This window comes from Delphinapterus leucas, chromosome 8 (assembly GCF_059928025.1).
Source record: "Delphinapterus leucas isolate spDelLeu-1000000601 "Yukka" chromosome 8, BTC_Dleu_Yukka2, whole genome shotgun sequence".
In the NCBI taxonomy this organism is placed as follows: domain Eukaryota; kingdom Metazoa; phylum Chordata; class Mammalia; order Artiodactyla; family Monodontidae; genus Delphinapterus; species Delphinapterus leucas.
Window position 1 is genome coordinate 113,668,725 of NC_143136.1, and position 17,220 is coordinate 113,685,944.

A 17,220-nucleotide genomic window follows, 5' to 3' on the forward strand; every position below is an offset into this window, starting at 1 on the left:
ATTAACCTTAGCTAAAAAGCAGTTACAAATTTTGAAACACCTGGATAGGAATTGTAAGTATAGAAGAAGATACCATATATAGTTCATCATGTAAACTAAAATTACAATTGCCTGGAAGAGGAGCTTTGTTTTGAACTGTCCATTAAGAAGACAATACACAAATTGTGGAGGTAGCCATATTCCAATTCAAAATATATAAATTTAGGAGCAGCCAAAAAGGAGGAAGGAAAATATGCTACCTCAGGAAGCCGGGCATTACTCATTGATGCAAGCATTAAAAAGACACTGGAGGATGGCAACAGGAGGGAAGGTTATTCACCTCTCAAGGGCCTTTCCTTTTATTCAAGCTTAAGATTTGGGGGAAACATGGGAGTTTATTAGTTGGGTTTTTTTTTTTAATATAACAATACCCTTTCATTTTAACTATCCTCAAATGAAAACTAATTCTAATAGAACTATTCTTAGGAAAACAAAAACAAAATAGAAAACTTAAGACTACAGATCTTTGCTTCTCAATTTTTTAACCTAAGAGGGAACAAAGACTGCCTATTAAAAAAAAAAAAAAGAGGTATCACATCATTTTCAGCAACAACTGACGTTAAAAGACAATGAAGATGTAACTTTGAAGTTCTGAAAGAAAATTATTTGAAACAGAATTATGTTCCCCCCAAATCAGCATTCATGTGAAAGAATAAAGTTACAGACATTTTCAGACATTCAAAAATTCAAAGTTTAAAATCCATAAAACTTCCCTCTAAAAGACAACTGGGGGACTCTCCTGGCAGCGCAGTGATTAAGACTCCATGCTCTCAATGCAGGTGGCCTTGGTTCGATCCCTGGTCCAGGAACTAGATCCCACATGCATGCCGCAACTAAGAGTTAGCGGTGCCACAACCAAGGAGCCCGCCTGCCACAACCAAGGAGCCAGCCCACCGCAACAAAGATCCGCCACGACCAAAATCCACCACAACCAAATAAATAAATAAATATTTTTTTAAAAATAAAAATAATAAAACACAACTGGATAAAGGAAACAAACTACACTACAAACACAACTATATAGAATTTTAAAATATAAGTAAGCAATAACTACTAAGAAATTTAATAAGTAAAAATTAATAATAAAAAGAAATAGCAATTCAAATACATGGTATTCAGTAACTGCAGTTGACATCGTACTGTTCACGTCAAAAGGATTCAAGCTAAAAGTAAATGCCAATGTTACATACGTATAAAAATTGTATAGAGGGGGCTTCCCTGGTGGCGCAGTGGTTGAGAGTCCGCCTGCCGATGCAGGGGACACGGGTTCGTGCCCCGGTCCGGGAAGATCCCACATGCCGCGGAGCGGCTGGGCCCGTGAGCCATGGCCGCTGAGCCTGCGCGTCCGGAGCCTGTGTTCCGCAATGGGAGAGGCCACAACAGTGAGAGGCCCGCGTACCCCCCCCAAAAAAAAAATTGTATAGAGGAAAATAGCTTTGGCATGTTGACAGAGAGGGGCTAGCCAAGTGAAATTCACCAATTAAAAGACAGTGATTGGCAGTTTCCAGTTCCACATGTAAACAGCTCAGGAAGTCCCCACTCCATCATAACAAGTAAAAAAAAGCAGAACAGACTGGAAAATCAGCAACCATTCTTGGATCCATAAGAGAGGACACAGGGCAAACTGCTGTCCCAAAGACTGGAGAGACAGGTGAAGACAAAGAGTCACAGCTTATGGGAGTAGAGACTTCAAACCTCTACTTGAAACTGCCACGGAAGCCAGTACATGAGTAGGAAAGCCTGAATCCAACTGATGATTTGCTGGAAGCTCAATGTGGACAATTCCCAGAGTTTTTTAAAAACTCCAGGGGGCCAGTCATAGCAGGCCTCACACAATATTTTGAGATTGACCTCCAGGAGCTCTGTCAGATTCCCACAGTAAATATCAGAGAAAATTACCCGAACTTCCCACAAGGGGTGGGTAGGTGGAGGTGGGGGACACAAGACCATTATGAAATACAGTTGACCCTTGAACAACACAGGTTTGAACTGCAAGGATCCACTTATACGTGGATTCTTTTCAATAAATACAGTACTGCATGATTCACAGTTGGTTGAATCCATGGATAAAGAGGACTGATTATGAGACTTTGCATTGGTGGATTTTGCTATCTGCAGTAGGTCTTGGAACCAATCCCCCATGGATCCCGTGGGACGACTCTACATGATTTTTCAACTCTGTGTGGGGTCAGCACCCTGAACCCCCAGGTTGTTCAAGGGTCAACTGCACACCAGAGCACTCTGTTCTTCTTAACAAGGGCTGTTCTTAGGAGAAAACTAGTTAACCAAAACCTAACTGACCTGGGGCAAGGAAAATACTCAATTCCAGCTGACTCTAGCCTTCTAGAGGGAGAAGGGAAATACCCAAGTCCAGCCAACACTAGCCATCCTGTCCCCCTATAAGGGGAGAGAAAAAACTGAGAAATACTTGTGTAGTTCATAGTCCAGAGGCCTACACTCACTAAAATACTGAAACCTAATCACAAGACTACAGAGTGCTTCCTTTCCCCCCCCCATTACTAAAGGCCTATTTACTGAAGTTCCTCTTACCAATATATATAATGTCTGCCTATCGAGAAAATTTTATAAGGTATACTAAAAGGGGAAAAAAAAACACAATGTGAAGAAACAGGGCAAGCATCAGAACCAGACAGGAAGGTGTGTTGGAATGACCACACAGGGAATTTAAAACAACTTTGATTAATAATATGCTAAGGGCTTCCCTGGTGGCACAGTGGTTGAGAGTCCGCCTGCCAATGCAGGGGACACGGGTTCGTGCCCCGGTCCAGGAAGATCCCACATGCCGCGGAGCGGCTGGGTCCGTGAGCCATGGCCGCTGAGCCTGCACATCCGGAGCCTGTGCTCCGCAATGGGACAGGCCACAGCAGTGAGAGGCCCGTGTATCGCAAAAAAAAAAAATAATAATAATAATAATATGCTAAAGGCTATAATAGGCAGAATGCAAGAATAGATGGGCAATGCAAGCAAAGAGAAGAAAATCCTAAGAAGGAACTAAAAAGGAACATTACAGGTAAAACGCACTGCAACACATATGAAAAATGCCTTTTATAATAATGGACTTATTAGTAGACAGACTATGAGCTAGAGGATGTATCAATAAAATCCCCAAAAGCCAAAAGCCAAAAGAACAAAGACTGAAAAAAACAAAACAGAATACCCAAGGACTGTGGGACAAATACAAATGATGTAACATACATGTAAGAAGAATGTAAATTGGTGCAGCCACCAATAGATATATTGGGCATAGATATATGCCCAGGAGTGGGACTGCTGGATCATATGGTAGTTCTATTTTTAGTTCTTTAAGGGACCTCCACACTGTTCTCCATAGTGGCTGCACCAATTTACATTCCCACCAACAGCAAGAGAGAAAGAAACACAAACAAAACCCCCACGAGAACCAAACCCAAGACCAAAAACCCTATACTTAGCCATATCCTTTAAAACTACAGAAAATCAAAGATAAAGAAGACAGAGGAAAAAACACCTTAGCTATAGAGGAGCAAATATAAGAATTACATCTGACTTCTTAACCAAGCAAGAAAGAAGAGAGTGGGGTGAGATACTTAAAATGCTGAGGAAAAAACCCCTCAACCTACAGTTCTGTACCCTGCAACATTATCTTTCAAAAGAGAAAGACGAATACTTTCTCCAACAAAAGTTTAAAAATAGAGGGAATCTGCTGCCAGTGGACCTTTGCAAGATATGTTAAAAGAAGTTCTTTAGAGATAAAAAGAAAATAATATAGATCAGAACTCAGACTTAACCAAGTGAAAGCCCTTAAAACGAAGACTGGGCCCTTCCTGAAGTGAAAGGAATTCTGCTGCAGGCTTTAAAGACATTATCTGTCATGCAGCAAGAGGGCCCGTGACAGGGCCATGTGGCAAGGAAGCACAGGGCCTCTGTGGGCTGACAGTCAACAAGGGACTGAAGACCTCAACTTCCCAAGCTGCCACAGTCCAGTCGACACCTAGCTTGCAACTTTGTCAGCTCCAACCAAGCTGTGCTCATACACCTAACCCACAAAAACTGGGAGAAAATAAATGTGTGTTGTCTTAAGCTGTAAATTAACTTTAAAAGAATGGAGAAATCTGCATTGCTCAGCCCAATTACAGAAATGCACTATCTGTTCTAAATATTTAATACTCTCAAATATGGATTGTCTTAAGATGTTGGTATCCTATTATTTACAATAAACCCTTTTTAATTTAGACCCTGCTGAGAGCTTTAAATAATTTTATTTGATTATTTGCTTTGATGTTAACCTCTAACCACTGAGGAAAAACTAAATTCATCAAATAATAATCTTTAAATTCTTTAAAATTTTATTTATCTACAGTTGATTTATAATAATGTATTAGTTTCAGGTGTACAGCTTCAGATTCTTTTCCACTATAGGTTATTTCAAGATACTGAATATAGTTCCCTGTGCTATACAGTAAATCCTTGTTGTTTATCTATCCTATATATATTAGTTTGTATCTGCTAATCTCAAACTCCTAATTTATTCCTCCCCCACCTTCCCCTTTGGTAACCATAAGTTAGTTTTCTATGAATGTGAGGCTGTTTCTATTTTGTAAATAAGTTGATTTGTATTATTTTTTTAGACTCCAAATATGAGTGATATATTATTTGTGTTTCTCTGACTTACTTCACTTTGTATGATAATCTCTAGGTCCATCCATGTTGCTACAAACGGCAATATTTCATTCTTTTTTATGGCTGAGTAATATTCCATTGTGTATATATATATACCACTTCTTCATCCATTCATCTGCCAATGGACACTTAGGTTGCTTCCATGTCTTGGCTATTGTAAATAGTGCTGCTATGAACACTAGGGTGCATATATCTTTTCAAATTACAGTTTTCTCTAGATATATGCCCAGGAGTGTGACTGCTGGATCATAGGGTAATTCTATTTTTAGTTTTTTAAGGGACCTCCATACTGTTCTCCATAGTGGCTGCACCAATTTACATTCCCACCAACAGTGTAAGAGGGTTCCCTTTTCTCCACACCCTCTCCAGCATTTAAGTAATTTTTAAATTTTAAAAAAATTTCTTGAAAATATAAACTTAGAAGAATAAACTGAGTTTTACACTCATGTATGTGAAAAATATATTTTCCATTAAAAAACACTAAGAATAATTTCTAAGTAGATTACCAGTATATTCATTCATATATTCATCCAGCCATTCAACAAAAATTTGCTGTCTGTGCCAGGCACTGATCTAAGTACAGCTGGGATGAAAAAGAGGATGACCAAAAACAAACCCCCAAAACTGGGGGAGTGGGATGTTCACAAAGGGTTTTGAGAAGCTCCAACAGATGCCTGGGAATCCAGAAGGCCATCAGCATGTGAGAACTATGCACATGCCCAGGAAAGAGCTGAAAAAGCCCTAATCTCTCACTTTTTGATAACCTTGAAGCTCTGCAAAAACAAGATGTGAAGGCTAAAGCAGGGCTGTAAAAGCCTTGAAAGCCACGTCAGCAAAGGTTGGAAAACTTAGTGGTTCGAGGTATGTAAGAAAATCTGTCCATTCATTAGCTGACTACTAAGTTAACTGAGCAAAAACAGTGCAGCAACAAAATGACATACAGATTTTATAAAATTAGTTCAGGAAGGCCACTAAACAAACTAAATAATCAAAGCAACACTAAATAAACAAACAGTAACAAAAACAAAAAGGGCACCAATAAAAGACCAGGGAGGAAGGAATCCAATTTCTAGAGTTGATAAAACATTATTTTAAAAGTACAGAATTCAACATGCAAAATTCCAAAAATGTAAACACAAAACAAAGAAAAAAGCACGATAGAATGACCTACATACAGGAGAGAAAGAGAAAAAAAAAAGGGAGTTCAATAGAAACTGTCCCTGAGGAAGCTCACACAATGAACTTACTCAACAAAAATCAAGGGTTATAAATACGTTAAATAAAATAAACCGCAACTACAGAACCAAAAGAAAGCTGAGAACAGTATCACACCAAATGGAGAATATAAATAAAAACACAGAAATTACTTTTTAAACAAGCAATTCAGAATTCTGTAATTAAAAAGTAAAATAACTGAAATTTAAAATAGAAGGGCTTAAAATAACTGAAATTTAAAATAGAAGGGCTTAACAGATTTGAGCTAATATAATAAAGAGTTAGCAAACTTGAAGATAAATCAATTGAAGGATTTCCCTACTGGTCCAGTGGCTAACGCTCTGTGCTCCCAAGGCAGGGGGCCCAGGTTCAATCCCTGGTCAGGGAACTAGACCCCACATGCCACAACTAAGAGTTTGCATGCCACAACTAAAACAGCCTGCATGCCACAACTAAGGATCCTGCATGTCACAACGGAAGATCCCACATGCTGCAACTAAAATATCCAGCATGCCGCAATGAAGATCCCACATGCAGCAACGAAGATCCTGAGTGCCTCAACTAAGACCTGGTACAGCCAAATAAACAAATAAATAAATATTTTTTTAAAAAAAATTTTTAAAAAGATAAGTCAATTGAGAATATACAGTTTGAGGAACAGAAAGAACGAAGAATGAGGAAAAATGAGAACAGCCTGAGACCTGAAAGACACCATCAAGCATATCAACATATTCATAATGGAAGTTTCAGAAAGTCAACAGAAAAGGGGGCAGAGAAAATATTTGAAGAAATAATGGCATATAAGTCCCCAAATTTGACTTTTAATAAAATCAAATAACTTCCAAAAAGATAAACTCACAGAGATCTGCATCTAGACACATAGTAGTCAAACTGTTAGAAATCAAAGAAAAAGAAAATCTTGAAAGCAGCAAGGGAAGAGTGACTCATCACCTACAAGTGATCCTCAATTATATTAATAGACAATATCTAATTAGGAAACATGAAGGTCAGAAGGCAGAGGATGACACATCCAAATTACTAACTGAAAATGACTATCAAGAAGAATTTAATATCCTGCAGAACAATACTTAAAATAAAGGAGAACTTAAGATAGTCCAAGATAAACAAAAAGAATTTGTCACTAGCAGATCTATATTAGAAAAAAATTAGAGATGAAATGAAAGTATATTAGATAGTAACTAAAATCCATAAGAAAAAATAAAGACTACCAGTAAGGATAACTACATGGCTAAATATAAACAACAGTATAAATTTATTTTGTATTTGTAACTCTTTTTTAATCTATGGAACTTAAAAGACAACTGCATAAAGCAATATTTATAGCACTGTGTTGACAGGCTTATACTGTATAAAGATGTAATTTGTAAAGGAGGCAGGAATGTACAGTGGAGAAAGGACAGCCTCTTCAATAAGTGGTGCTGGGAAAACTGGACAGGTACATGTAAAAGTATGAGATTAGATCACTCCCTAACACCATACACAAAAATAAGCTCAAAATGGATTAAAGACCTAAATGTAAGGCCAGAAACTATCAAACTCTTAGAGGAAAACATAGGCAGAACACTCTATGACATAAATCACAGCAAGATCCTTTTTGACCCACCTCCTAGAGAAGTGGAAATAAAAACAAAAATAAACAAATGGGACCTAATGAAACTTCAAAGCTTTTGCACAGCAAAGGAAACCATAAACAAGACCAAAAGACAACCCTCAGAATGGGAGAAAATATTTGCAAATGAAGCAACTGACAAAGGATTCATCTCCAAAATTTACAAGCAGCTCATGCGGCTCAATAACAAAAAAACAAACAACCCAATCCAAAAATGGGCAGAAGACCTAAATAGACATTTCTCCAAAGAAGATATACAGACTGCCAACAAACACATGAACGAATGCTCAACATCATTAATCATTAGAGAAATGCAAATCAAAACTACAATGAGATATCATCTCACACCAGTCAGAATGGCCATCATCAAAAAATCTAGAAACAATAAATGCTGGAGAGGGTGTGGAGAAAAGGGAACACTCTTGCACTGCTGGTGGGAATGTGAATTGGTTCAGCCACTATGGAGAACAGTATGGAGGTTCCTTAAAAAACTACACATAGAATTACCATATGACCCAGCAATCCCACTACTGGGCATATACCCTGAGAAAACCAAAATTCAAAAGGAGTCATGTACCAAAATGTTCACTGCAGCTCTATTTACAATAGCCCGGAGATGGAAACAACCTAAGTGTCCATCATCAGATGAATGGATAAAGAAGATGTGGCCCATATATACAATGGCATATTACTCAGCCATAAAAAGAAACAAAATTGAGCTATTTGTAATGAGGTGGATAGACCTAGAGTCTGTCATACAGAGTGAAGTAAGTCAGAAAGAGAGAGACAAATACCGTATGCTAACACATATATATGGAATTTAAGAAAAAAAAATGTCATGAAGAACCTAGGGGTAAGACAGGAATAAAGACACAGACCTACTAGAGAACAGACTTGAGGATATGGGGAGGGGGAAGGGTGAGCTGTGACAAAGCAAGAGAGAGGCATGGACATATATACACTACCAAACGTAAGGTAGATAGCTAGTGGGAAGCAGCCACATAGCACAGGGAGATCAGCTTGGTGCTTTGTGGCCGCCTGGAGGGGTGGGATAGGGAGGCTGGGAGGGAGGGAGATGCAAGAGGGAAGAGATATGGGAACATATGTATATGTATAACTGATTCACTTTGTTATAAAGCAGAAACTAACACACCATTGTAAAGCAATTATACCCCAATAAAGATGTTAAAAAGAAAAAAGATGTAATTTGTATGACAATAGTACAAAAGAAGGAGAAGGAAAAGTGAACCATATAGGAGCAGTTTCTATGTGATGTTGAAATTAAACTTGTATTATCCCCAACTATATGGTTATAAGTAAACCCCCAGAGAAACAACAGTTGACACTTAACAACATGGGCCTGAACCGTGCAGGTCCACTTATATGTGAATATGTTTCAACAAATATACAGCTGGCTCTCCATATCCACAGATGTGGAACCCCAACTGTAAAGGACTTGAACATTCATGGATTTCAGCATCTGCAGAGGCTCCTGGAAGAAATCTCCCACAGATACAGAGGGACAACTATTCTAAGAAATAAACTCAAAATAAAGTAAAAATAAACAACAGAATTAAAATGACAGGCTAGAACATATCTAGTTAAAATAAAAGAAGGCTAAGACGGAGGAATAGAGAAAATGGAACAAAAGACATAAGAAAACTAGCAAAACGGCACTATCTTATCAATAACAACATTAAATATAAATGGACTAAAAACTCAAATCAAAACACACAGATCAGCAGAATAGATCCTTTTTTAAACCCTGCTCCATTTATTTGCTCTCTACAAAAGACACATTTCAGATTCAAAGACACAAACAAATTGAATGTAAAAGAATGTAAAAAGATATACTACAAGAACAGTAACAACAGAGAGCTAGAATAACTATTAAAATCGGTCTGGTTGGAACTAAGACACAAATTCAGCAAAGTTGGAGAATACAAACTTAACTCAAAAAATTAGGTGGATTTCCATACACTACCAATTAATGATCCAAAAAGGAATGTAAGAAAATAAATTCACTTACAATAAAACCAAAAATAATAAAATACTTAGAAATGAATTTGACTAAGGAGGCAAAAGATTTATATAGTGAAAACTACAAAACACTGAGGCATAGAAATTAAAGAAGATACAGATGAAAAAACATCCTGTGGGAGAAGATAGCAGAGTACCACAACTCTTGAGTGCTGAGCATAACTCCCTCACATGAACGCATCAAAAACACACCTACATGTGGATCAATTCCCACTAAAAGCAAATAAGACTGGCAAAAAGACTCTTCTACAACGAGGCTGTAAAGAAAGATTCACGTGGACTTGTGTAGGAAGGGAGGAGAAGCAATCAGGTTAGGACCCACAACCCTAGGAGGGGACACAGAAGAGAGAGATTATACGCTTGGAGATCCTCCCTGAGGAGTGAGCTATTTGAACCACACATTGGGCACTCCGACCCTGGGGTCCAACACCACTTAGCTGGTGTGAAAACCAGTAGGACTTACAGGAGGTCTGTAAGAAATCAAGACTCCATTTGTGAAGAGCACACACATGCTTACTGACTCCTGGGAACAAGGTGGAGGGAGAAGACTGAAACCACCCAGGGGTCCGGAAAGTTTCTCTTGACCAGCCCAGGGCATGCCCCAACCCACACCAAGTACCCGCTCCAGCCCCTCCAGCTCCAGCAGTAGTGTGAGGGCTGCCATTGCTAAAGGCAGTGCACACCCGGCAGGGGACAGAGTGGCTTGCACAAGACACTGCATCTGAATAGGGAGGGAGCGGCCACTGCTGCTACTAACAGAGACATCAGACGGGGAACTCTCTTGAGCTCTGACTGGCACACTGGGACCACCCTGGCACAGCCCTGGCCTGCACCAGCCCCTCTTGCTCCAGGGCTGATCCCCTCTGGGGCGAACATGCCACTGCTGAGAGGGGAGAGAGCTCACACTGAAAGGGAACAGAACCACCTTGCACCCAAACTTCAGGGCTCCTGCTCCAGCATGTCGGGAGCCGACCCCGTGCCAAACAGGGTGGTGACAACCACTGAGCACAGAAGCTCTGGCTCAAACCTGGCTCTAGCTCCAGCACCCCCATCTCCAGCCCCACCTCCTTCGAAGGTGACAGCTGCGAGTCGACCCTGAGGTGTGACCCGTGCTCACTTCAGATCCAGCTCTCCTACCAAAGCCACTGTCTGCGGGCTGTATAGGGACACTCCCACACAAGTCTACTCCTTCAAGACTGTGACAGATAATGTGTTTCACCTGATTTCATAGACAGAGAAAGTTAACCAAAATGAGGAGACAGAGAAATTTGTTTCAAATGAAAGAACAAGAAAAACAAAAAAGGCCTGTAAAAAAACCTAATGAAAGAGAAATAACTTACCAGATAAAGAGTTCAAAGCATTCATAGTAAAAATGCTGCCTGAAAAGAACAGATGAAGACAGTAAGAAATTTTACAAGGAAGAAGAAAATATAAAGAAGAATCAGAGCTGAAGAATATAATAAATGAAATGAAAAACACACTAGAGGAATTAACAGCAGACTGGGTGATACAGAAGGATGCATAAGCATTCTGAAAGATAGAATAATGGAAATCACCCAATCAGAATAGCAAAAACAAAAACAATCTTTTAAAAAATGAGGGCAGTTTAAGGGACCTCTAAAATAACATCAAGCATATACTATTCACATTATAGAGGTCTCAAAGGAGAAGAGAGAAAAAAGGGTTGAAAAATATTTGATGAAATTATGGTTGAAAAATTCTTGAACCTGAAGAAGGAAACAGATATCCAGGTACAGGAAGCACAGAGTCCCAAACAAGATAAACGCAGAGACCCATACCAAGACATATCATAGTAAAATGGCAAAAGTTAAAGATAAAGAGAGAATTCTAAAGGCAGCAATAAAAAAACAGAGTCACATACAAGGGAACCCCCATAAGTTTATAAGCTGATTTTTCTGCAGAAATTTTGCAGGCCAGAGGGAGTAGCTTGATATATTTAAAGTGCAGAAAGGGGAAAACCTACAACTTAGGATACTCTACTCAGCCAGATTATCATTCAGAATTGAAGAAGAGATAAAGAATTTCTCAGACAAGCAAAAACTAAAAGAACTCATCAATACTAAACTGACCCTAAAAGAAGTGGTAAAGGACCTTCTCTAAGTAAAAAAGAAAAGCCTACAACAAGAAGAATTTATAGGAAAGGAGAAACCCCACTAGAAAAGCCAAATATTTAGTAAAGGTTGTGGATCAAGCACTTAAATAAGCTAGTATGAAAATTCAAAGACAAAAATTATAAAATCAACCATAACTACAATGAACCATTCAGGGATAAACACGAAGATGTAAAATATGACATCAAAAAACAAAAATGTGGGGAAAGGGAGTAAAAAATGTAGATCTTCTAGAATGTGTTTGAATTTAAATGGCTATCAGTTTAAAACAAGCAGATATAGTTATAGGTCAACATATATGAACCCCATGGTAAATATAATTCAAAACCCTACGATAGATACAGAAAAACAGAGTGAAAGGAACACAAGTATACCACTAAATAAAATCATTGAATCACAAGGGAAGAAACTAAAAGAAGAACAGAGAATAACTACAAGAACAAGCAGAAAACAAGTAAAAAAAAGTCAATAAATACTTATTGATCAATAATCACTTTAAGTGTCAAAGGAATAAAGCTCCAATCAAGGGCTTCCCTGGTTGCACAGTGGTAAAGAATCCGCCTGCCAATGCAGGGGACATGGGTTCGAGCCCTGGTCCAGGAAGATCCCACATGCTGCAGAGCAACGAAGCCCACGCACCACAACTACTGAGCCTACGCTCTAGAGCCCGTGAGCCACAACTACTGAGCCCATGTGCCACAACTACTGAAGCCCACGCACCTAAAGCCCGTGCTCTGCAATGAGAAGCCACTGCAATGAGAAGCCCACACACTGCAACAAAGAGTAGCCCCCGCTCGCGGCAACTAGAGAAAGCCCGCACTCAGCAACGAAGACCCAACATAGCCAAAAATAAATAAATAAATAAATAAATAGCTCCAATCAAAAGACATGAGGTGGCTGATTAGATTAAAATGACCCATATATATGCTGCTTACAAGAGACTCACTTCAGAGCTAACGACTGAAAGTGAGGGGATGGAAAAAGGTATTCCAAGCAAATGGAAATGAAAAGAAAGCTGGCGAAACTAGACTTTAAAACAGTCTATAACAAAAGATGAAGAAGGGCATTACATAATGATAAAGAAATCAACACAGGAGAATATAACATTCATTAACATATATGCACTGACATAGGAGCACCTAAATGTATAAAGCAAATATTAACAGACATAAAGGGAGAAATTGACAATAATACAATAACAGTAGGGGACCTTAACACCCAACTTGCATCAATGGACAGATCATCCAGACAGAAAATTAGTGAAGAAACAGTGGTCTTAAATGACACATTAGACCAGTTGGACTTAATAGATATCTATAGGACACTGCATCTGAAAACAGCAGAATATACATTATTTTCAAGTGCACATGGAACACTCTCCAGGATAGATCACATGCTAGGCCACAAAACAAGTCTCAACAAATTTAAGAGGACAGAAATTATAGCATGCATTTTTTCTGACCAAAACGGTATGAAACTACAAACCAATCACAGGGCAGGAAAATGGGAAAACATAAACACATGGACACTAAACACATGCTACTAAAAAACCACTAGGTCAATGAAGAAGTGAAAGAGGAAACCAGAAAATATTTGGAGACAAATGAAAATAAAAACACAACTTTCGAAAATCTATGGGACACAGCAAAAGCAGTTCTAAGAAGGAAGTTTAGAATGATACAGGCCTACCTCAGGAAACAAAACAAAAAATCTCAAATAAACAACCTAACTTACCATTTAAAGGAATTAGAAAGACAACAAAGTTGAAAGACAACAGAAGGAAGGAAATAATAAAGATCACAGGAAATAAATAAATGGAGACCAAAACAAAAAACAATAGAAAACATCAATGAAACCAAAAGCTGAATTTTTGAAAAGATAAACAAAATTGATAAGCCTTTAGCCAGGCTCATCAAGAAAAGAGAGCCTAAATAAAATAAGAAATGAAAGAGGAAAAATTACAACTGATCTCACAGAGATACAAAAAAACCATAAGAAAATACTACAAACATTTACATGCCAACAAATTGGACAACCTAGAAGAAATGGATAAATTTCTAGAAACATACAATCTTCCAAGACTGAACCAATCCAAACATACCAATCACTAGTAGTGAAAATGAATTAGTAATTTAAAAGCTCCCAGCAAACAAAAGTCCAGGACTGAATGGCTTCACAGAGGAATTCTACCAAACATATAAGAACAGCTAACAACTATCCATTTCAAAATATTCCAAAAAACTGAAGTAGAGGGAATACTCCCTCCCAAATTCATTCCATGAGGATACCATTACCCTGATAACAAATCCAAACAAAGACACTACAAAAAAAGAAAATTACAGGTCAATATCTCTGGTGAATACAGATGCAAAAATCCTTAACAAAATATTAGCAAACCGAAATCAACAATACATAAAAAGGATCACACACCATGATCAAGTAGGACTCATTCCAGGGATGCAAGGATGGTTCAATATCTACAAATTAATCAATGTAATACACCACATTAACAAAAGGAAGGGGAAAAAAATCACATGATCATCTCAACAGACACAGAAAGAGCATATGACAAAATTCAACATCCATTCATGATAAAAACTAATCTAAGTTGGTATAGAGGGAACATACCTCAACATAATAAAGGCTATTTATGACAAACCCACAGCTAATATACTCAGTGATGAGGGATATGGGATTAAGAGATATCAACTACTGCATGTAAATAGATAAGCAACAAGGATATACTGTATAGCACAGAGAATTATACTCATTATCTTGTAATAACTTATAATGGAGTACAATCTGCAAATATACCAAATCACTATTATGCTGTACGCCTGAAACTAACACAATATTGTAAACCAGTTATACTTCAAATAAATTTTTTTTTAAAAAATTAAAATTTATATATATTTGCTATCTCTGTCCACTATTAGAACCTAGAAGCAATAGTCCAATAACACTGAACATACATAACGCCCTATATACTACTACACACTAAAAGAAACCAGGACTTCTTGGGAGAAAAGGCTGATTCCAGAGCTGGGGCAGGGAAGATACAAGGTCAGGCTAAATCTCTTGTGCTGGTAAGTAAAGAAGTCCTAAAAATCTGATGGAAACAAATAAAAAAACATGAGAGGCAGTTAAAAGGGGCTCCCACCAGTTAAATGAGACAACTTAAGTTTTACGGTAAATAGTAACAAGAATAGATAATACTCTGAATAAAACAAAAATCCACAGGTCTAAACTGATACTAATTTAAGTCAGGGAAGGGAAAACTCTTCTTTGTAGAATAATGTCAAATGATAAATGTAGAATAACACAAATAGAAAACTGGCATTTTAAAACTACCATAACTGATTTAGGCAAGAATCATCAATGAATGATAAAATCACTGGGTGAAATTTTATTGAGGAACAAGATACACACATAATCTCAAAGTATTTTTCCACTGATTACTTACAAAGGGTGAAAGGTATCCCTACAATGGAGAAATCTGTCAAATCCCACCTTAACCAAATGATCATATTTAACCTCACCAAAACTACCGTAATAGGCACCATGATGTTACACATTGAGAACACAACTCCTATGTAATATTCCTGCCAAAAATGTTTAACCTGAATCTGATTATGAAAAAAATAAATTAAAACAATCAGACAAATCCAAATTGAGGGACACTCTACAAAACAACTGGCCTGGATTCTTCAAAAATGTGAGGGGGATGAGGAAAAAGGGAGAAGAAAGAGATTAGAAGAAGGCTGGGGAAGCAGCGTAGATTAAAAGAGACGTAACAATGCAATGCAACGTGTAGTCGTTGATCCAATCATGAAGCAGAAAAAAAAAAGTCATCTATATCTATGGGACTTGTTTGGACAACTGGAGAAATTTGAACATGGAATGTATTTCAGATTATAGTACAATGTCAATGTACTATAATATAGTGTCAATGTTAAATTCCCTGAGTGTGATCATGTGGTTATACAGGAGAATGTGTTTATTTCTAGAAGATGCATGTTTGCACGCTGAAGCATTTAGAGGTAAAGTGTTATGATCATGATGTCTGCAACCTTCAAACAGTTCAGAAATTTTTAATATATAAACACAGAGAGAGATAAAGCAAAGTAGCAAAACGTTGGCAATTGGTGAATCTATATGAAGAGTACATAGGTGTTCAATATACTATTCTTGCTACTTTTCTGTAAGCTTGAAATTTTTCAAAATAAAAAGTTGTGAGGAAAGAGTAAAAAGAAATTCCTTTCAAATTCTGTTTTCACACTTAAAAGAAGCAGATAAAAACAAAACCTTTGTTATCCAAAATTATGAAGCAATTAACCACTCACAAAAAGTTTTCAGGATAACTGACAATCCCTTACCATTATCATTTTGTATGGGATGTTCTCCAATGAACCATATGCTTTGCTACAATCTTAATTTCTTATATGGATGTAACTATAAATTAAAATGTTGGTATTGTAAGTACTGGACTGCATAATTTAGCTTATTGCTATAACACTTATTCAATGAAGGCTCCCTCAGCCCTCTGAACTAAACTTGGCAATATAACACTGAATAGGCCAGATTCTCTTAGGACAGTAGTGTTAAAACTATGAGCTATAGGGACTTCCCTGGTGGTTCAGTGAGTAAGACTCCGTGCTCCCAATGCAGGGGGCCTGGGTTCGATCCCTGGTCAGGGAACTAGATCCTGCACACATGCGCAACTAAACGCCCACATGCCGCAACTAAGATCCCACATGCTGGAACTAAGACCCAGTGCAGCCTAAATAAATAAATAAATAAATACTATGAGCTAGAACACTGTTACCCTGTAGAAGGGAAAAAAAAAAAATCAAATGTAGCAATAGTTTTGATCTAAAATTTCTCTATATATATTTAATATACCAAACACATTTGCATAGTAGTTATTATACAATAACTTAAACAAGAAGTTTCTTATTTAACAAATGGTATAGTACAGCAAAAAAGTATCTCAGTTAATCATGCACAAACCAATCACCTGAGACATGTGCACTGGACATGCACACTGATTCGCTGATATACAGGCAGCATTTTCCAAATGTCCTCTGATACCCTTTATTCAACTGCTACTGACCTCTAAGAATGCTGAATTACCATGCCAAAATAAATACCATATTCATTGTGAACTATAAACACAGGACTAATCTGAACTATTTCTTGCAACAAATTTATTTACCTGAGGCTTTTCCTTTTTTGTTACTTAATATTTTACATTTCATTATTTCCTATTTATACATTATAGCATTGAAAGTACTGTGTGTTTGTGAGAGTGCGTGAGTGAGAGAGAGAGAGAGAGAGAGACCTAACCCGCTAAAGCCTCTAAAGAGTTCCCTAATCCTGGGCCCTCAATACACCTGTTTACTCATGTAAACATGTCAGCAGCTCCTAGTTACTAGACACAACACTAGATGCTAGAGATATAAATATATATATATCTAGCTCTCT

The 17,220-nt window shown here is 37.7% G+C and overlaps 1 protein-coding gene across 3 annotated transcripts in view; it reads right to left on the reverse strand.

The window, feature by feature from the left end:
• The window catches only part of PTPN4 (protein tyrosine phosphatase non-receptor type 4), a 182,338-nt gene that overhangs the window by 148,708 nt on the left and 16,410 nt on the right, over window positions 1-17,220 (reverse strand). The gene's annotated exons all lie outside the window — the stretch shown is intronic.